This window comes from Cetorhinus maximus, chromosome 9 (genome assembly GCF_964194155.1).
Source record: "Cetorhinus maximus chromosome 9, sCetMax3.hap1.1, whole genome shotgun sequence".
Classification (NCBI taxonomy): domain Eukaryota; kingdom Metazoa; phylum Chordata; class Chondrichthyes; order Lamniformes; family Cetorhinidae; genus Cetorhinus; species Cetorhinus maximus.
In genome coordinates, this window is record NC_135887.1 from 28,573,952 (window position 1) to 28,596,969 (window position 23,018).

The following is a 23,018-nucleotide window of genomic DNA, read 5'->3' on the forward strand; positions in this document are numbered from 1 at the left end:
CGGCTGCGAGTTTGATTGTGTCAGTTTCAGGAGGGGGCGGGATTTCTCGGATCTGCGGCTTCGCTCGGGTCTCAGGTTTTGTTATGTCTATTGATTCTTGCATTTTTCACAAACGGGCAGCTGCCGGAGATGTGAGCCTCACATCTCCTACAGGATTTGTTATGGTGCTGTCTGCCTCTGTTTAGGGTGGATCTCGTCGGGTAGAGATTGCACCGCAGAAGCAAACTATTGATGAGTCTGGATTGCTTAATGTTGAAACAGGTTTTTAATCCAGGAATTAGAAGCATAGTCGTTTGCGTAGTACTTGACGCCAGTTCCCTGGCATAGGAGGTGGGCCCACTTTAAATATTCAACCTCCCTCCAAGCCGCGTATCTATTGATGGGTTTGGACCTTCGGGTAGTATCCGTCCATCCCATATCGATAGCGAATTCATCCAGGCCATCGCCCTCATTCGCCCCTCAGCAGCTGGTCTGGGCAAGAGAAACAACTGCTGAGGCTCTAGCTCCCACCCTCCTATTTAAATGGCAGGGCCAGCCAGCATTTAGAGTCTAAATTTCTGTCATAGTGCACCGAGGGGCTGGGAATTGTATAGACCCTTTGGGCTGTTCGACTCGCAATGAATGTATGTAGTGCATACTAAATGTATTATAATTATATTGAAGCACCTTGGAGTGCAACATGATGTGTCCATAACTCCAATGCCGTTGCACTGACTGTCTGTAATGACCATATTGAAATGACTGTAATATTCATTGATTGTATTGAAGCACCTCGTGATCCATGTGTAAAAGTTGAATCTGATTGCACTTTTTGTGATGGCCATTTAGAAATGTTTTGTAATGTTCTTTCAGATATTTTATGAATAAAGTATTTTTTTCCAAAAAAAAATTTAGTCTAAATTTTAGACCCATTAGCGAGGAGAAAAAGATAAGACTTGCATTGTCATGACTTTGGCATGTTATAAGGCTCCTTTAAGACTTGCATTCATACAGCACTTTTATCCCGAGCTCTCAAAGCACTTTACAGCCACTTTACAGAAGTGTTTTTGTAGTATGTTCCCTGTTGTAATGCAGGAAACTCTCACATGTGATAATGACCAGATAATCATTCTTTTTGTGAATTTTAACTGAGGGATAAATATTAGCCAGGATGCCAGGGATAGATAACTCCCTGCCTCTTTTTTGAAAGAGTGCCATGGGAATCTTCTACAGGGACCATAGCAGGCAAATGGGGTCTCGGTTTAACAACGCATCAGAAAACTACCTCTCAGTGCAGCACACCCTCAGTAATGCACAGGAGTGTGAGCCCTGATTTTTGATTTTGTGCACAAGTGCTGGAGTGGGACTTGAACCTGGACCCTTGAACAAATAATGCTGCCCACTGAGCCACAGCTGGCATGGTTACATTTAACAGAGCGCAATGGCCAGAAATCAAACCCCGCCGCCCAACTGGTTGGAAGGCTGCTATGCTCACCACTTTACCACATCCCTGCTTCAGAGCCAGTTAAGTACTTTTGAAAAGTTATCTCCATTATAGGAAACAGAGTAGCCAATTTGATCACAATAAGGCCCCACACAGCAATGTGATGAGCATTGGTAAACCAGTTTTAGTGATGTTTGAATGAGGGATAAATATTGGCCTAGACACTGGAAGAACTCCTCTGCTCTTCATCAAAATGGTGCTTTGAGATCTTTCATATTGCAAGAACAGATGGGGCCTCATTTTAATGTGTCATCAAAAGATAACACCTCACACAGTGAACATTCCCTTGGCACTGCATCAATAGATACGCGGCTTGGAGGGAGGTTGAATATTTAAAGATAAATTACACACAATCTCTGGATTGAGGCTTGGAACACACAACTTTCTGACTTAGAAGTGAGAGTGTTACCATGGAAGGTTGGCACTAGCTAATGTGACAAAACATCATTACGTAGTCTCCCGTTATGAAATCCATTGATCTTTGAGTCTGTGTGTGTTAAGTGAGCAGTTTGTGGAGATGGTAACATTTAAGGTACAGAATGTTCCAATACATGTTACATTGGTTCCTGCCTAGTAACAAGTGTGGGATCCTTTGGGAGTGTTTTGATAGGTCACCATATCAGTTCAAGGGTCAGTGAACAGCTCTTCTTGAGGCAGTCAGCCAGCCAACAAGTGTCACAAAGACAAAAGGGACAGAAACAAATCCCAGTAAAATCAAAAAATAGGAGAAGAGAAACAGGCTCCAACTTAAAGTCTGCTCTCAGCAGCTGTTTCTTTATGTAAAGAGGGCTGTTGGGGAAAAGCTGCCCCTTTGAAGCAGTGGTATTCTGCTTGGCATGGCCCTAGATCTGAAAGCGTGCTTGTAAGCTAGTGTTTGAGTTTACTCAGAAATCCAGGGAAAAGGAATCTTGGAAGGAGAGATTGAAACCCTGAGAGGTGGGCTGTTGTCAAAGCCGTCCAAGTGGGAGTGACTTTTGGAGAGAATTCCAAAGAGATCTTCAAAGATGGAGATTGGAAACCCTGGTGAGAAAGATGAAGCTTCAGTGAGATCGGTTGACTCACAATGGGGCGAACATCTGAGTGGTTTGTTGAAAAATACATGGAACCTGTTTTGGTTGCATCTGTCATTTATTCTGTAATGTGGTGTGTCCAACCACAGTTCATCTGTTAATTCACATGTACCTCATACTTACCCTGAATATAGATATTGTAAATTATTTTCTCTCTCTGACCTTGCATAGTAAAGTTTATCTTTGTTTGTTTAAAAATCCGTGGAATCTTGTAGATTTATTCCAAAAGCAGGTGTCCAAAAGCTCAACCTTTCTGTACTTTAAACAAAATATAATTAGTCTCTAAGCAGATCTCCCCCTAGTCCTAGGGTCTGGCCAAGGATCATAACATTCCCTTTATAATAATTTAGAATTGCATTGGAATTCAGTTGATACACTTCCTTCAAAAGAGATGGGGAATGCCCCAATAATTCCATTAAGAACAACAATGTATATTTATGTTTTTTTTATTATTCATTTGGGGGATGTGGCCTTCGCTGGCTGGGCCAGCATTTATTGCCCATCCCTAGTTGCGCTTAAGAAGGTGGTGGTGAGCTGCCTTCTTGAATCGCTGCAGTCCCTGTGGCGTAGGTACACCCACAGTGCTGTTAGGGAGGGAGTTCCAGGGTTTCCACCCAGGAACGGCGATATAGTTCCTAGTCAGGATGGTGAGTGGCTTGGAGGGGAACTTCCAGCTGGTGGTGTTCCCATCCATCTGCTGCCCCTGTCCTTCTAGGTGGTAGAGGTCAAGGGTTCGGAAGAAGCTGTCTTGGTGAATTCCTGCAGTGCATCTTGTAAATGGTGTACACTGCTGCTACTGTGCATCAGTGGTGGAGGGAGTGAATGTTTGTGGATGTGGTGCCAATCAAGCAGGCTGTTTTGTCCTGGATGGTGTCATGCTTCTTGAGTGTTGTTGGAGCTGCATTCATCCAGGCAAGTGGGGAGTATTCCATCATACTCCCGACTTGTGCCTTGTAGATGGTGGACAGGCTTTGGGGAATCAGGGGGTGTGTTACTCATTGCATGATTCCTAGCCTCTGACCTGCTCTTGTAGCCACAGTGTTTATGTGGCTAGTCCAGTTCAGTTTCTGATCAATGGTAACCCCAGGATGTTGATAGTGGGGGATTCAGCGATGGTAATGCCATTGAACATCAAGGGGCAATGGTAGATTCTCTCTTGTTGGAGATAGGCATTGCCTGGCACTTTTGTGGCACGAATGTGACATGAATGTGACTTGCCACTTGTCAGCCCAAGCATGGATATTATCCAGGTCTTGCTGCATTTGAGCATGGACTGCTTCAGTATCTGAAGAGTCGTGAATGGTGCTGAACATTGTGCAATCATTAGCGAACATCCCCACTTCTGACCTTATGATGGAACGAAGGTCATTGATGAAGCAGCTGAAGATGGTTGGGCCTAGGACATTACCCTGAGGAACTCCTGCAGTGATGTCCTGGGCCTGAGATGACTGATCTCCAACAACCACAACCATAAAAACAAAAAACCACTGCGGATGCTGGAAATCCAAAACAAAACAAAAACAGAATTACCTGGAAAAACTCAGCAGGTCTGGCAGCATCGGCGGAGAAGAAAAGAGTTGATGTTTCGAGTCCTCACGACCCTTCAACAGAACTGAGTAATATTAGGAGAGGGGTGAAATATAAGCTGGTTTAAGGTGGGGGGGCGGTGGGGGGAGAGAAGTTGGGGGGGGGTTGGGGGAGGTGATTGTAGGGACAAGCAAGCAGTGTTAGGAGCAGATAATCAAAAGATGTCACAGATAAAGGAACAAAGAGGTGTTGAAGGTGGTGATATTATCTAAGAGAATGTGCTAATTAAGAATGGATGGCAGGACACTCAAGGTACAGCTCTAGTGGGGGTGGGGTGGAAAGACTGACAGGGCATTACAGGTATAGATTTAAAAATAATGGAAATAGGTTGGAAAAGAAAAATCTATATAAATTATTGGAAAAAACAAAAGGGAGGGGGAAGAAACAGAAAGGGGGTGGGGATGGACGAGGAAGTTGGCAAGATCTAAAGTTGTTGAATTCAATATTCAGTCCGGAAGGCTATAAAGTGCCTAGTCGGAAGATGAGGTGCTGTTCCTCCAGTTTGTGTTGGGCTTCACTGGAACAATGCAGCAAGCCAAGGACAGACATGTGGGCAAGAGAGCAGGGTGGAGTGTTAAAATGGCAAGCGACAGGGAGGTTTGGGTCTTTCTTGCGGACAGACCGCAGGTGTTCTGCAAAGCGGTCGCCCAGTTTACGTTTGGTCTCTCCAATGTAGAGGAGACCGCATTGGGAGCAACGAATGCAGTAGACTAAGTTAGGGGAAATGCAAGTGAAATGCTGCTTCACGTGAAAGGAGTGTTTGGGCCCTTGGACGGTGAGGAGAGAGGAAGTGAAGGGGCAGGTGTTGCATCTTCTGCGTGGGCTTGGGGAGGTGCCATAGGTGGGGGTTGAGGAGTAGGGGGTGATGGAGGAGTGGACCAGAGTGTCCCGGAGGGAACGATCCCTACGGAATGCCGTCGGGGGGGTGAAGGGAAGATGTGTTTGGTGGTGGCATCATGCTGGAGTTGGCGTAAATGGCGGAGGATGATCCTTTGAATGCGGAGGCTGGTGGGGTGATAAGTGAGGACAAGGGGGACCCTATCATGTTTCTGGGAGGGAGGAGAAGGCGTGAGGGCGGATGCGCGGGAGATGGGCCGGACACGGTTGAGGGCCCTGTCAACGACCGTGGGTGGAAAACCTCGGTTAAGGAAGAAGGAGGACATGTCAGAGGAACTGTTTTTGAAGGTAGCATCATCAGAACAGATGCGACGGAGATGAAGGAACTGAGAGAATGGGATGGAGTCCTTACAGGAAGTGGGGTGTGAGGAGCTGTAGTCGAGGTAGCTGTGGGAGTCAGTAGGCTTGGTCAGGATATTGGTGGACAGTCTATCACCAGAAATTGAGACAGAGAGGTCAAGGAAGGGAAGGGAAGGGAAGTGTCAGAGATGGACCATGTGAAAATGATGGAGGGGTGGAGATTGGAAGCAAAATTAATAAATTTTTCCAGGTCCCGACGAGAGCATGAAGCAGCACCGAAGTAATCATCGATGTACCGGAGAAAGAGTTGTGGGAGGGGGCTGGAGTAGGACTGGAACAAGGAATGTTCCACATACCCCATAAAGAGACAGGCATAGCTGGGGCCCATGCGGGTACCCATAGCCACACCTTTTATTTGGAGGAAGTGAGAGGAGTTAAAGCAGAAATTGTTCAGTGTGAGAACAGGTTCAGCCAGACGGAGGAGAGTAGTGGTGGATGGGGATTGTTGGGGCCTCTGTTCAAGGAAGAAGCTAAGGGCCCTCAGACCATCCTGGTGGGGGATGGAGGTGTAGAGGGATTGGACGTCCATGGCGAAGAAGAAGCGGTTGGGGCCAGGGAACTGGAAATTGTTGATGTGACGTAAGGCATCAGAGGAATCACGGATGTAGGTGGGAAGGGACTGGACAAGGGGAGAGAGAAGGGAGTCAAGATAGCGAGAAATGAGTTCCGTGGGGCAGGAACAGGCTGACACGATCGGTCTGCCGGGACAGTTCTGTTTGTGGATTTTGGGTAGGAGGTAGAAGCGGGCCGTCCGAGGTTGGGCGACTATCAGGTTGAAAGCTGTGGGAGGAAGATCTCCAGAGGAGATGAGATCAGTGACAGTCCTGGAAACAATGGCTTGATGTTCAGTGGAACACAACCATATTCCTTTGTGTTAGGTATGAGTCCAACCAGTGGAGAGTTTTCTCCCTGATTCCCATTGACTCCAGTTTTGCTAGGGCTCCTTGATGCCACACTCGGTCAAATACGGCCTTGATGTCAAGGGCAGTCACTCTCACCTCACCTCGGGAGTTCAGCTCTTTTGTCCATGTTTAAACCAGGGCTGTAATGAGGTCAGGAGCTGAGTGGCCCTGGCAGAACCCAAACTGGACATCAACAAACAGATTATTGCTAAGCAAGTGCCGCTTGATAGCACTGTTGATGACCCCTTCCATCACTTTACTGATGAACGAAAGTGGACTGATGGGGCAATAATTGGCCAGGTTGGATTTGTCCTACTTTTCGTGTACAGGACATATCTGGGGAATTTTCCACATAGCCGGGTAGATGCCAGTATTGTAACTGTACTGAAACAGCTTGGCTGGGAGCACGGCAACTTCTGGGGCACGTGTCTTCAGTACTATTGCCAGAATATTGTCAGGGCCCATAGCCTTTGCATATCCACTATCTTGATATCACGTCCAGTGAATCAAATTGGCTGAAGACAGGCATGTGTGATACTGGGGACCTCTGGAGGAGGCCAAGATGGATCACCAACTCACCAGCTCTGGCTGAAGATTGTAACAAATGCTTCAGCCTTATCTTTTGCGCTGATGTGCTGGGCTCCCCCATCGTTGAGGATGGGGATAATTGTGGAGCCTCCTCCTCCAGTGAGTTGTCTAATTGTCCACCACCATTCACGACTGGATGTGACAGGACTGCAGTGCTTAGATCTGATCTGTTGGTTGTGCGATCACTTAGCTCTGTCTATTACTTGCTGCTTATGCTGTTTGACACGCAAGTAGTCCTGTGTTATAGCTTCACCAGGTTGATACCTCATTTTAGGTATGCCTGGTGCTGCTCCTGGCATGCCCTCCTGCACTCTTCATTGAACCAGGGTTGATCCCCTGGATTGATGGTAATAGTAGATGGGGGATATGCCAGGCCATGAGGTTACAGATTGTGTTCGAGTACAATTCTGCTGTTGCCGATGGCCCACAGCGCCTCATGGATGCCCAGTCTAGAGTTGCTAGATCTGTTTGGAATCTATCCCATTTAGCACGGTGGTAGTGCCACACAACACAATGCAGGGTATCCTCAATGTGAAGACAGGGCTTCATCTCCACAATGGCTGTGCAGTGGTCACTCCTACCGATACTGTCATGGACAGATGCATCTGCAGCAGGCAAGTTGGTGAGGATGAGGTCAAGTATGTTTTTCCCTCTTGTTGGTTCCCTCACCACCTGCCGCAGACCCAGTCTATCAGCTATGTTATTTAGGACTCAGCCAGCTCGGTCACTAATGCTGCTACCGAGCCACTCTTGGTGATGGACATTGAAGTTCCCCCACCCAGAGAACATTCTGAATCCTTGTCACCTTCCACCCTCCCTTGTTACCCTTCCTCCAAATGGTGTTCAACATAGGGGAGCACTGATTCATCAGCTAAAGGAGGGTGGTACGTGGTAATTAGCAGGAGGTTTCCTTGCCCACGTTTGACCTGATGCCATGAGGCTTCATGGGGTTCGGCGTCGATGTTGAGGACACACAGGACAACTCCCTCCCGACTGTAAGCCACTGTGCCGCCACCTCTGCCTGGTTTGTCCTGCCATTGGGACAGGACATATCCAGGATGGTGATGGTGGTGACTGGGACATTATCTGTAAGATATGATTCTGAGAGGATGATTATGGCAGGCTGTTGTTTGACTAGTCTGTGGGACATCTCTCCTAATTTTGTTACTAGCCCTCAGATGTTAGTAAGGAGGACTTTGCAAGGTCAACAGGGCTGAGTTTGCCATTGTCGTGTCCAGTGGCTAGGTTGATGCCGGTTTCATTCCTTTTTTTGAGACTTTGTAGTGGTTTGATATAACTGAGTGGCTTACTAGGCCATTTCAGAGGGCATTTAAGAGTCAGCTACATTGATGTGGGTCTGGAGTCACATGTGGGCCAGACCAGGTAAGGATGGCAGATTTCCTTCTCTAAAGGACACAAGTGAACCAGATGGTTTTTTTCCGACAATGGTTTCATGGTCATCGTTAGACTTTCTCAGATTCCAAATTTTCATTGAATTCAAATTCCACCATCTGCCGTGGTGGGATTCAATCCCGGGGCCCCAGGGCATTACCCTGGGTCTCTGGATTACTAGTCGACAATACCACTATGCCATTGCCTTTAGCATAGTAAAATAGCCCAAGGTGCTTCACAGGAGCATTTTAAAACAAAATTTGACACTGAGCCACAAGGAGATATTGGGCAGATGCCTAAAAGCCTGGTCAAAGATGTAGGTTTTAAGGGGAGTCTTAAAAGGGGAAAGAGAGATAGAGAGGCGGAGAGGTGTAGAGAAGGAATTCTAGAGCTTAGATCCTTGGCAGCTTGTATTTAATTCGTTCATGGGATGAGTGTGCCATTAGCAATGCAAACACTTTTTACCCATCCCTAATTGCCCTCAAGGTGGTTGTGGTGAGCCACCTTGTTGGACCATTGCTGTACATGTTTTGTAGGTACAGTAAATCCTTGCTACAAGGTTGTGTTCCTGAAAAACACCCACTTGAAGTAAATCAACCTTATGTGAATCTGGCTTCCCAGAGGAATTAATGTTAAAGCTGGAGTTAGGTTCATTCTGACATTTCGCCCTGGAAAAAAGCACTGTACAAGTTGAAATACTGTACCATACACATGTGCAGCACTGTGCATTCCCAGCTGAAAGAACTTGCAAAATAAAATAAATCACTAATTATAAAAGAAATGCTTTAAAAATTCAAATTAGATAACACTCACCAGTCTCTCTCTCTCTTCTTAGGCAGTCTTTCAGCTTCGGGAATGGTTTGCTTCCACTCTGGCTTGATGGGTTGGGGAGACGTTGCACCTCTTCAGGGATGCTTTGAGGACATCCCTAAAGCCACCTCCACTGAAACTCTTTAAGGTATTTAGAACATTGATGCTGGTCATGTTGGCTTGGGGGAAGACCTGGCTGTTACATACGAACAAATGAAATAGGAGCAGAAGTAGGCCATTCAGCCCCTCGAGTCTGCTCTACCATTCAATAAGATCATGACTGATCCGTTTGTGTTTCAAATTCCACATTCCCATCTATCCCCGATAATCTTTGATTCCCTTGCCTAACAAGAATCTATCTTTCGCTGCCTTAAAAATATTCAATGTCCCCAATTCCACCAAATTCTGAGGCAGAGAGCTCCAGATTCGCACAACCCTCAGAGAAAAGAATTCTCATCTCTGTCCTAAAAGGGTAACCCCTAATTTTAAAACAGTGCCCCCTAGATCTGGACTCACCCACAAGAGGAAACATCCTTTCCACATCCACCTTGCCAATCCTGATATTTCAGTCAAACCACCCCTCAACTCTTCTAAACTCCAGTGAAAACAAGCCCAGTCAGTTGAACCTTTCCTCATAAAACAACCCGCTTATTCCAAGTATCAGTCTAGCAAACATCCTCTGAACCTACTCCAACGCATTCACTTCCTTAAATAAGGAGACCAAAACTGTACACAGAGTGCTGTAGCACCGTAGGGGGTAGGCCAAGCACTCTAGCAATACCAACTGCTTGTTCTCCTGCCTCAAGATATTGTAAAACATCCAATCTCACTGCTGGGCTCATGGCTTTTCTCGCTTTCTTTTCAACACCAGGCACATACCACCACTCACTGGGTGTTTCTCACTCATGTTTAAAAGTGCCACAGCAAAACTGCAAAATTTAAATCGAATTCAAATCTTCCAACTTTTTGATTGGAAAAAACAACTTAAAAAGTGATTAAAGTCTCACCCAAAACTCTGACTTTGGATGACTCTGTTTCAAAAAAAAAAATCGATATTGCCTCGAACACAGGATTGCAGTACATGGCACCAACCCAATACGACCCAATGATCCCCAAGACATGATGACACGCGAAATGAGAGAAAATGTTATAGCAGAGATCAGCACTTATAACAAGGAAACAGGACATAAAACAAACACCACTTTATAGTGAATCCATTTAAATCGGGGCATCTTAAAACAAGGACTTACTGTATATCCATAGTGCTGTTAGGTAAGGAGTTCCAGGTTTTTGACCTAGCAACAGTGAAGGAATGGCAATACAGTTCCAAGTCAAGATAGTGCATGGCTTGGAGAGAAACTTGCAGGTGGTGGTGTTCTCATGTATCTGTTGCCCTCGTCCTCCTAGGGGTCATCGGTTTGGAAGGGGCTGTCAAAGGAGGCTTGTCAAATTGCTGCAGTACATCTTGTAGATGGTACACACTGTGCTTCCACCAACTTTTCAGGCATTGCCTTCCAGATCACAACAACTTGTGCAAAAAAAAGTTTCCATCATTTAGCCAACAAGTCTATTTTATAGTACTTTATTAAACACATTTTGAAAGTCCATATACACATCAACTCTCTCTGTTATTTCATCAAAGAACTCAATCAGGTTAGCCAGGCATCATTTGCCTTTAATAATTGGCTGATTTTCCTTATTTGCCCATATTTTTCCAAGCATTAATTTGTTTTGTGCTGGAATATTGTCTCGAAAAGATTCTCCAACACTGATGTTAAGTTGGCTGATCTTTAGTTGCTGGGTCTATTCCTCTCCCCTTTTTTGTAATACTTGCATTACTCCAGTCCACTGTCACCCGCCTCCCACGCCCATGTCTAAGAGGGATTGGAAGATTGTGGCCAGAGCTTCTGCAAGTTCAACCCCTTACCTCCCTCAGTAAGCTAGCATCCATCCCATCAGGACTGGGTGACTTTTCTACTTCAAGGACTTCCAAGCTTTTAAGTTCATAATCTTATTTTTATTCTATCCAACATCACCATCACCTCCTCTTTAACTGCTACACTGGCAGCAACATCTTCTCTGAATTCAGATGCTCATTCAATACCTCATCTATGCCCTCAGCCTCTACAAGAATATTTCCTTCTTGGTCCCTATCAGCCCCACCCTTCCTTTTACTACTTAAATGTTTATAAAAGGTTCCCTTTTCTTGGCTGCTTATCTATTCTTATCCTCTTTGTCCCTCTTATACCTTTTATTAAGATTGTCTCTTTTCTTTCTATATTTAGCTTGATTTTCTCTACTATATTTTGTACCTTACATTTGTCATAATTACTTATTTTTAAGAATGAGAATGCTCTCATTGTAAAATCAAAATTACGGGTCAATGTTTATGACTGCAGGAGTAACAGATCTTACAACCAACCATATCTCAGTTGTGAAGGGCATTATATAACAGCCTAAATACATAGAAGGTACATCACCAAAACAGGTCTAACCAGTGTCAAGAATGGCCCCCAGACGAAGTCCTCAATTTGTTACAACCAGGACAGGACCTCAATTTTGTTATAATCCCAGGTGAGGAGGAATGAGCTGGCTCCACTCTTTGTTCAGCCCCCTCAGTTGGTCGCAACAAGGTTAGTTTAAAAATATCTTCTCCCGTGGATACCTTTTTCCAGTCCAAAGGTATCTACTTTTATTAAGGAGCCAATTTAACCAGGCTTTCTTGAGTCAAAGAAAGAGTTAGTTTATTAGTTACTAAAACCCGAGAAAAATAATAAAAATGCACCACACGTGCACACAGATCGGAAATGAGAAGTTAAGAGTCAAAATAAAAGTTTAAAAAATATACAAACCAGTACTTTGTTTGTCTGTGAGGCATAGATGGAGGTACGTTGCGACCATTAAGTTGGGTGATTCTGGCACAGCTGACCTTGGCAGATTCGCAGTTAGTTGGAGGCACTTAGTCCTGCAGGGTAGCTGAAAAGGCTGTCCTATTTCCTTTTTACTTGTGGCTTTTGTGAATAAAGGGGAACTGGTGGATGTACTTACTTAGATTTCCAGAAGGGATTTGATAAAGTGCCACATCAAAGGTTATTGCGGAAAATAAAAGCTCATGGTATAGGGGGTAACATAATGGCATGGATAGAAGATTGGCTGGCTAACAGGAAGCAGAGAGTAGACATAAATGGGTTTTTTTCAGGTTGGCAAGATGTAACAAACGGCATGCCACAGGGATCAGTGCTGGGACCTCAACTGTTTACAATTTATATAAATGACTTGGATGAAGGATGAATAGGATGGTTGCCAAATTTGTTGTTGACACAGAAAGTTAGGAAGGTAAGCTGTGAAGAGGACATAAGGATATAGATAGGTTAAGTGAGTGGGCAAAGGTCTGGCAAATGGAGTAGAATGTGGGAAAATGTGAAATTGTCCATTTTGGCAGGAAGAATAAAAGATAAGCATATCATCTAAATGGTGAGAGATTACAGAGCTCTGAGATTCAGAGGGAGTTGGGTGGCCTAGTGCATGAGTCATAAAAGGTTAGTATGCAGGTACAGCAAGTAATTAGGAAAGCTAATAGAATGTTGTCATTTATTGCGAGGGGAATTGATTACAAAAGTAGGGAGGTTATACTTCAGTTGTACAGGGCACTAGTGAGACCAGATTTGGAGTATTGTGTACAGTATTGGTCACCTTATTTAAGGAAGGATGTAAAAGCGTTGGAAGCAGTTCAGAGAAGGTTTATCAGACTAATACCTGGAATGGGTGTGTTGTCTAATGAGGGAAGGCTGGACAGGTTGGGTTTGTATCTGCTGGAGTTTAGAAGAGTAAGAAGGTGACTTGATTAAAACATGTAAGATCCTAAGGGTGGATGTGGAAAGGATGTTTCCTCTTGTGGGAGAATCTAGAACTAGGGGTCACTGTTTAAAAATAAGGGGTCACCCATTTAAAACAGAGGTGAGGCAAAGTTTTTTCACTCAGAGGGTCGTGAGTCTTTGAAACTCTCTTCCTGAAAAGGCGGTGGAAGCAGAGTCTTTGAATATTTTTAAGGCAGAGGTGGATAGATTCTTGCTAAGCAAGAGGACGATAGGTTATCAGGGGTAGGTGGGGATGTAGATTTCAGGTTACTATCAACTTAGCCATGATTTTTATTAAAGAGTGGAGCAGGCTCGAGGAGCTGAATGGCCTACTCCTGTTGGTTGGTGTTTCTTATCTTGTTTCTGTCACTCTCAGCACACCAGCACACACTGCACTTGCTCTGCAGCTAGCTTCTTAACCCATTTTTCCTGTGTATTCCAGGAGGTGAAATAGTCATCTTGCATTCATATCAGAACTATTTACACATTCTGAGATATAAATCAACAGGAGATGGGTTTTTGGGTGACTGCTGAGATGTGCAAATCAGCCTTTTGCCTCCACAATCACAGGAGATTAAAGTTCAGTCTTTTGCATCTTCCCTGTCTCCTTCCATGACACCTTTTCAGATGCAACATTCCATGTTCTCTCAGGACAGGTTGTCAGTATAATCCACATAGGAATTTTCCAGAAAGTGGTCATTTTACATTAGCAGCCATCTTTTGCTCTGTCTCTGCTAGTATTTCTTTAAAAAAAAACACAGGTCTTCCTTAAAAAGTTCAATTTGCCCAAAAGTAATTTATAGTTTTAATCTGCTTTTCATGACACCAGCCTATGTTGACATTTATCCTCCACATAAATAGTTTGAATTACGTTTACCTTCCTTATATTCCCTCAACCCCTTTCCCTTCATCTCACTAACCAATCTAATCCTGAATATACATAGAGTTTGTGCCTCAACCACTAGTCCAGAAATGAAGCCCACAGCCTCAACTTCCTGTGTAAAGAAATTTCTCCTGTTCTCTGTTCTAATTGTACCTTCAGCTCCTCAACCCCTGGGAACAGGCTGCTTTTATCTACCCTGTCATCCTTTAATCATTTTACTAAAATCTATCATATCGCTCTATTGTAATATAAAAAATGTTTTCAAGTCTGTTATTGTATTTGTATTTCCTCATATCAGGCAGCATCCTAATGAACCTGCATTAATGCAGCATTAATGTCCTTCCTTTAGTATGGAGCCCAAAAACAGTACTCTCACTGAAGTCTTATGATTTTATACAGTTTTATTACTTGTCCATTAACTTATCAGTTTACATACATTGTTGCATGCTGACTGTGATGTTGCTTCACCAGTCCCACCTTTACAGATACCATTCATGCGAAGGCAAAGAGTGATTCATCTTGCTAGATCAGATAGGGACATACATGATCTGACAAAGGTCACAATCTGAAAATAACTATTAAGGAACAATAAAGCAAGGATTAATTATTCACAATGTGGATGGGTTCAACTATCATGGAATCACACTACAGACAGAAGGAGACCTGCTTATGATGGCATCTCCAAAATTGTTTTAACTTTGGATCAGCACAAATGCCCTTGCAACGAGTCCAATAAAAGGTACTTCTTGTCCATGATGTTTGTTTGTTCATGTTTAACACAACGTCACATTCGTTCCATCAGTGAAGAAAAGCTTCCAGGTGTTTGTCATGGTCTCATTTTGCTTTTTCAAGGATTTCTCCATAGCCAACTGTTCAAAAATCATCTGCACTGGCCTCCACTGTTTGCAGTCCTTCTAGCAGCTTATGCTTTGGGTGTTGGAAGACTTTGAATGCTGAATTGATTCCAAATGGCATGGATTTCCAATGGCATCCACCAAAAGGTGAGAGAAATGTGGCTGAATATGATGATCGTTTTTCGAGTCCCAGGTGCCAAAAACCCATCAAAGAGTTTGTTGTCAATTTATTGTCAAATAACATGCAGGAGATATGAGCGCTTGTGCTGCTGGAGCCAGTGGAACCATATACCACCCCTCCCCAAGAGCCAACAAGAACGGATTTTTGCATGGTTCATACTTACATTTTTTGCTAAAGTTAAGCTAATGTTGTAAAATATACTTCCAGTGCATCATTTCTAGTGTGCTGCTTTCCCTGAAGCTTGTTGGGGTACTGGTTTCACAGCTATTGGTTTCCCTCCAGTACCTCACCCAAGTGGCCGTTGTAAATGCTAGACAACAAGAATAAATGGGAGCATCATACCCAAGCGCATTTCTGTCCTCAAAGGATGGTCATATACACACTTAGCATCACATCACAGGTCTGTGCAGACCCTATGTATGTGCTCTCTTCCCTCAGTATACCATGCAGACCCCTGGTATATCCACCAGATGCCAGTATATTGATTCATCCTATATACCCACACAGACCCACCAAAATCATGGTATATCCAGTCAGTCCCCAGTATATCCTTGCATTAAGCTAGTACATGCCCATAGTCCTCAGATATATCCTCTCAGTCCCGCAAACATTTCTTAATTTGCAAAGCAAGGAAGAGTTAACAGGCAATAAAGCGCATGAAATGTAACCCAGCGATGGGGTGGGGCAGGTCATGGGGAGAGGATCAGGGTCAGCGTCAGAGTTCTGAAGACTGCCAGCTAAACAGGTCACTAGGGAAGGTTGCTAGTTGAGGAAGGGACTGAATGGAAAGATGTGATTGTGGTCAACTCTAAGGGCAGAATTTTACATCCCGCGGGGCGGGCGTGCTCCCTCCCAACCCAATCGGGCATAAAATTGTGGAGATGATATCGGGCGAGTGTCCCGACGTCATCACGATATTTCGCTCGGCGGGCGTGCGCAAAAGTCTGAAGCGCACCCGCTGACAATTAAGAGGTCAATTAAGCCCACCAATGGTGCAATTGTCTGCGATTGTGTGTCACCCATCCAACCGTATGGTTGGCAGATGGGGGAAATCAGCCTTTACATTTTTCATCAAACATCATCCAAGGGCAGGATGAAATCTCCGTTATGAAATGAAATAAAAATAAATATCTGTGGACAGCATTTTAATGAGGTATTCTTTCAGGATAATGATTGTGACATATGGACATTTTTGTATTTACACTTTTATTTCATTTGCAGGTCTGCAGCTCCCTGACGCAGCTGTCCGCTTTCAGGGAGCTCTCTTGTTGGGCTCACCCACGCCCATGGTGATGTTGTCCGCCCGCCCCCATCCCAGCAGCACTGAGCTTTTTAGCGCATGTTTCAGGTTGGCTGGCTGTCAATTGGCCAGCCGTGAAATCCTGGTCGGGGGTCCGTTTCCCGGCCACTCCCAGGCCCACCGATCGCACGCGCCTGACGACCTAAAAATTCAGGCCCAAGTCAGATATGCCGACAATTACATGACACAATCTCAGTGCAATTTGGGAGCTCAGCTATTATGTGGTGAAAATATAAATGAGTTCTGGTCGGAGCCATCAAGTATGGACAGGTCAGCGCAGCAATTAAAATGCTAAGGAAGCACTGGGATTTATTTCTAGAGGTATGAAATTCAAAAGTAGGGATGTTGTGTTAAACTTGTATAGGATCCTGCTCAGGCTGCACTTGGAATACTGCACACAGTCCTGGAGCTGAATCTTCCTCTGGGCACGGGAAAACCTGACCTACACACTTTCATGGCTCACAAGCTGCCCATTTGACCCACGTGTGGCCTTACATGGCATTTTCGTCTTTTCACACTGGGGTCGAATTCACAGGGCAATTCGCTGAAGTGTGAGGGGAACGTCAGTGCAGAAGCGGGCTAGTTAGAAGGCCCGTCTCGGTTCCCCAACACAGCATCCTAGCTCCCAACAGTGTTTGAAGGCCCCTAAACCTCACCACCCCACCCCCCCCACCCACTCATGCCAACCCATGCCACTTCAGATCACCCATGCCACCCCTATGACCTCCATGTATCCTCCATAGTGCCTACTGGGTGGGTGGCTATGTACAGTCCTCAGATTCCATGTCAATGGAAAATATTTTATATTCCTTGGGAAAAAAAATAAATTTACCATCTAATAAAAGGTTTCATATCATCGAATCTAAGAAAAAAATGCATTCTGCCGTGTGAGGAAACCTTGTAGTACTTTTAATCCTAATAGCTTAGCTCAACAAATCAGAAACCACATCAAAAGGATAATCTATTATTACAACTTCTTGAAACTGTCATTCATTCTCAGATGAATGGAATATGTACTGCGCTGAAACCCATTAGCATTTGAAACTCAGCCTCCAAAAAAAAAACTAATTGTGGCCAATGCACCTCTGCAACAGACGAAAATTCAGTCTCTAGTCTCCATTCTATAAAAAGGACATAGAAGCAATGGAGAAAGTATAAAAACAGATTTGAGAGGATGATATGAGAACTGAGAGATTACAGCTATTGAGAAAGATGGAACAGATTATGGCTTTTGTCTTTAGAAAAAGAGAAAGCATAGATGTGACCTGATAGAGGTCTTTAAAATTATGAGTTAGACAGGATAGATGTAGTGAAACTGTTTCCACTTGTGGGAGAATACAAAACTAAGAGCCATAAGTAAAAGGTAAGCTCTAATACAAGTTCTAAACAAAGGGGAGGAGGTGGCATAGTGGTATTATCACTGGGCTAGTATTATAGAGACCAATTTGAATCCAATAATAAAAAAATCTGGAATTAAAAGTCTAATGATGACCATGAAACCATTGCTAATTGTTGTAAAAACCCATCCGGTTCACTAATGTCCTTTAGGGAAGGAAACCTGCCGTCATTACCTGGTCTGGCCTACATGTGACTCCAGACCCACACCAATGTGGATAACTCTTAAAATGCCCTCTGAACAAGGGAAATTAGGGATGAGCAATAAGTGCTGGCCTGGCCAGTGATGCCCACATTCCATGGATGAATAAAAAAGTTAATAAAGTAATAAGGAGAAATTTCCTTATTCAGAGTGGTTAGAATATGGAATTCAATAATTCAATACTACAGGACGTGATTGGGGCAAAAGCTTAAATATTTTCAAAAGGCAGTTAGACATGTACATGAAAGAAAGGTATATGGAATGGCTGAGATGAGATAGATGGAATGGCATACTCATGCAGAGCATAAGCAGCAGCACACGCTGGTTGGGCTGAACGACAATTCCTGGGCTGTATATCCTCTTGTGATTTGATGCAGGTCTATGCTGTTTCTTTTCTCTAGTCTAATCCCACTCTCTGCTTATTCTTTAATACCTCTTAAGATCCCACGTTCATTGCAATGAATTCCTGTTCGTAGTGTTTATTTTGGAACAGATTATCTATTTTCCAATTCCTTAGTACTAGGAACGTTTTCAGCCACAGGTCCCATTCTTCAACCTGCTCCTAATTATTCTTGAATGCTTCCAGGATCTCCATTTAGAAGGGTAGTGAGGGCAAGAGGCATGACAGAATATGTAAATAGCAGCCCTACTACGGTTTTCTCTAACCCTGATTTTATGCCTACCTAGCCTGCCTTCGGTGCAGCAAGAGTCTACCCAGGTCTCCTCGATCATTCCCCAGACTCGCTTGTTTTTGCATATGGCAGTGAGAAGATACACTAACACCTCTGCAAAGGAGCACATACACTTGCCAAACTGAATGCGTGATGCATGGAGTACAACTGGAGAGGACCCACTGGTGTGGATCCCTTTCTGTAGGCCTGACCTTTTCCTCCGCACAGCTAGGGGAATCAGAAGATTACTGGATGTCCATGGAGACTCGGGCTCTCCAAGGGGCAGATCAGCACCCCAAGAGACCAATCAAACCATGCTTGCATCAAATGGCCAGCTGATCTGTTCTTCTGCTTGAACCTAAACTCCTATTTAGGAAGGAACGGTGCTGCTCCTACCAGCCCTCATGTGCTTCTATTAAAATGTACATAATGATGAAAGCACCTTAATACATGTAACCTGTACTCCTATTAAAGCGTTTAATTTTTACTTAAGTTAATATGTGTCTTTAATGCTTTCCTTTCACTATCTACTTCAGAATTAGGGACACAAAACTGTGAACACAACAAGATCAATCAAATCATTCTGCTGTTAACAGTGAGTCAACCTCCAAAGTTGAACCGTGAAGTTTGTTGCTATCACCTCCTGTGGACAACTGCAGCTGAGTTCTCCAACACAACCAGTCATAAACTGACAAGGCTGATGAGTGGAATTGAGTTTAATCTTACTTCTGCTTTTAAATTATTGCCGTTTTTTGAGTTTGAAATTTCCTTTTTGAGTAATGCATTAGAATTAAAATTTCACAATATCATGAGGTTTGGAATAGTTGTGGAACAATCAAACATGATAAATACTGAATCAAGAAGACAGAAAATTGCAGTGAGTTGAAAGAGGATCTGGTCCAGGTGGACTGAAATCAAAGTTCAGCAGGTAAAATGGCAAATGAGCAATGAGAGGCCTTAAAGTGGAAATAGTACAGTTTAGATATATTCCCACAAAGGAGAATGGCATTCAAAGCTAGAGCTCCCTGGATGACTAAAGATATAGAGATATAGAAAAAGGAAGCACATGGTAAATCTCAGGCTCAACAATAGAGGAGCAAACTGTATACAAAGAGAACTGAAAGAAATAAGGGTAAAGAATGAGTATGAGAATAGATTAGCCGTTAGCATAAAAGGGAGCCCAAAAGTCTTTTATAAGCAGATATATAGTAAAAGGGAAGTCAAAGCAAGTATGGAGCCAATTCGGGAGCTAAAAGGATATATTCTTGGGTCAGGGCATAGCTAGATACTAAAGAAGAGGAAGCTGCCGACGTAGCAGTAAAGGTGGGGGTAATAGCATTATTGGATGGGATAAAAATAGATAGTGAGGCACATAAAAGGTTTGCGGTGGTCAAAGTAGACAGGTCATCCAGTCCAGATGGGATACATCCCAGGTTACTGAGGGAAGCAAGGGTGAAATTGCGGAGGCTCTGGCCGCAATCTTCCAGTCTTCCTTGGATACAGAGGTGGTGCCAGAGGACTGAAGATTTGCAAATGTTACACCCTTGTTTATAAAAGAGGAGAGAGATAAATCCAACAACTACAGGCTAGTCAGCTGGTGGGAAAACCTTTAAAGACAACAGTTAGGATTAATAGTAATTGTCACTTGGAAAAATGTAGTTTAATAAGTGACAGCCAACATGGATTTATTAAAGATAAATTGTGTTCGAGTACATCCAGATAATTTTCTGTCTTTTATTTGGGCCGGGGTTGGGGACATTGGGGGCCAGTGGTGGATACAAAGAGATGAATTTAAAAGCCTTAAAAAAGAGATGATCCAGAAAGAGGTGGATTGACTTTGGTGGAAGAGAGATATGGAAAGGCTGCAACAGGGATAAATCATGGCTGACAAACAGAAAATGCTGGAAAAACTCAGCAGGCCTGACAGCATCTGTGGAGAGAGAAAGCCAAAGTTTACGTTTCAAGTCCATATGACCCTTCTTCAGAGCTGAAGAGAAGTGGAAATGTGATGAAATTTAAACTGTTTAAGGGGGTGGGGCAGGTGGAGCTGAATAGAAGGCCAGTGATAGGTGGGGACAAAGGAGGGATTGACAAAGATGTCATGAACTGAAGGGCAAAGGGGTTGTTAATGGTGGTGGTTAGTGCTTAAAAAAAAAGGTGCTAATAGTGGTGTAAAGGTAAAAAAGCAGAATTTGAGTATAGCAGAACAAGGGTAACATTGTGTGAAAGAACAATGTGGAATAAGTGACAGATGCCCCTGTAGGGGTTGGGGTTGGGGTGGGGGGAGGGGGCAGGGGTGGGGGGAAAAAAGGATAGAAAATGGGATTTAAAAAAAGGGGATAAAACTACAGATAAATGAATTAAAAAAAAATAAATGGATATAAAATAAAAATGAATGTGGAAGGAAGGGGATTAAAAAAAGTGAGGATGGAGGAGAGAGTTCATGGTCTGAAGTTGTTGAACTCAATGTTAAGTCCAGAGGGCTGTAAGGTGCCTAATCGGAAGTTGAGGTGCTGTTCCTCCAGTTTGCGTTGGGCTTCACTGGAACATTGCAGCAGCCCAAGGACAAACATGCAGGCATGAGAGCAGGGTGGAGTGTTGAAATGGCAAGCGACAGGGAGGTCTGGGTAATGCTTGCGGACAGACCGAAGGTGTTCTGCAAAGCAGTCACTCAGTCTGCATTTGGTCTCTCCAATGTAGAGGAGACCGCATTGAGAGCAGCGAATGCAGTAGACTAAATTGAGGGAAGTGCAAGTGAAGCGCACATCCCAATAAAGAATATTTTAAAAAAAACATTGGATCATACAGAGGGATCGAGGCATAGAGCAAGTCAAAAAACAAAGGAAATAAAGAATAGTGCCAGAAAAGATAATCAGATGGTAGATTGCAGTTTGAATGTAGCATCAATACATGTGTTAAACGGCTACTAGGGATAATGATTATCAAAGCTACAAGGTTCAACAGCAAAATTGGAAATCTAGAAGCCTATTCTAAAGAGGAATTGCAAAGACCTGGCTAAATATTGGTTATAAAAGCAAAAGGAGCCATGAAATATTGGTTATGAAACATTGGTTAATAAAAGCAAACAAACAATCTACAGGATTATAAACCGCTCCACTAAAATACGAAGAACATGATAATAACCAATTGAGAAAACGGGATCATGCACAGAAGCCAGAAACATTAAATCAAAAAGGAAAAATAACTATGGGGTCTGTTATAGACACCAAATCAGGAGAAAAATTAGACCTGGAAATTTATACCCACCCGACAATGTGGAAATTGTCCACCAGCCTCCTATCGATCAACAACAAAGGGATGCAAGGGGTCATCAACAGAATTATCAAGCGACACATACTCAGCATTAACTCACTGATGTTCAGTTTGGATTCTGCTAGGACCCCTCAGCTCCTGACCTCATTACAGCCTTGGTCCAAACAAGGAAGGATGTGAGAAATCAATGAAGCCCAGAAAAGTTGCATCTTAAGAGATAAATTGGGAGTTTTATGTGGTGTGAAAATTTGTTCATGGATGAGTTATTGGACTGCGAGACTAAAAATGGGCAAAAGAAATCTTACATGCAGTTGGGGGTGGGGTTTGGAAAAAATACAGGGCGTAATAATATGCAACTGAGGATAATACAAGGTCATACTTGTTCATCGCTACGATTGAGACTATTCAGATGGCTCTGCCACTTCCCTCCCTTCCACTGTACACCAAGCAATGCTCCTCACTGCCAACCTCAGAACTCGTATCTTTCTCTAGTTTTTCCCACGTACCCTCAAGGGTTCCACGAAACCAACCCCCTGCTCTCTCTGCCCTTTACTACCAAAACGCTGACCGCCCAGCTTCCCTTCCTGACTCCTAAATTAGCTGATATTGGTTTACCTTTCCTCATGTCTCCCTCCCCTTCAAATGTTCCATCATCACCTGCTCTTTTAAAAAAAAACCCACCCACGACAACTCCATCCTTGTCAGCCAGCATCCCATCACCAACCTCCCTTTCCTCTCCAAAGTCCTTGAATGTTGTCGCCTCCCAAATCCATGCCCAGTTTTCCCACAACTCCATGTTTGAATCCCTCCAATCTGGTTTCCACCTGTCACTGCATTGAAATGGCCCTACAAATCCCAAAATATATTTTCTGTGACTGTGACCATAACTACCCCTCCTCATACATCCAACAATTTTAAAATTCACATCTATATTCAAATCTGTCCATGCCCTTTCTTCTCCCTAACCTCCCCCAGCCCTAGAAACCTAGGGGATCTTTGCATTCCTCCAATTCTAGCCTCTTGTACATCCCCTTTTGAATTGTTCCACTTAAGCTTAACCTCAAGCTTCTGGAATTCCCTCCCTAAATCTTTATTTTCCTACCTCCCTCCCCTCCTTTAAGATGGTCTTTAAAACCTCCTTCTTTGACCAAGCTTTTGATCACTTGTCCTAATCTCTCCCATGTGGCTCGGTGTCAAATTTGGTTTGATAATGCTCCTGTGGAATCAGTGTTCCAACACTTTGGAATATTTTTCTACACTGAAGATGCTATGTAAATTCAAGTTATTGTTAATTGAGACACTGGCTAAGAGCT

At 43.7% G+C, this 23,018-nt stretch overlaps 1 long non-coding RNA gene across 1 annotated transcript; it reads right to left on the reverse strand.

Annotated features, from left to right (window-relative positions):
- Positions 1 to 14,205: 14,205 nt before the first annotated feature.
- LOC144684525 (uncharacterized) lies at positions 14,206 to 15,977 on the reverse strand. The gene is made up of 2 exons (XR_013577519.1): positions 14,573 to 15,977; positions 14,206 to 14,394 (listed from the first exon to the last, which is right to left on the reverse strand). It is a non-coding gene; the product is annotated as an uncharacterized LOC144684525 (long non-coding RNA).
- Between the last annotated feature and the right edge of the window lie 7,041 nt (positions 15,978 to 23,018).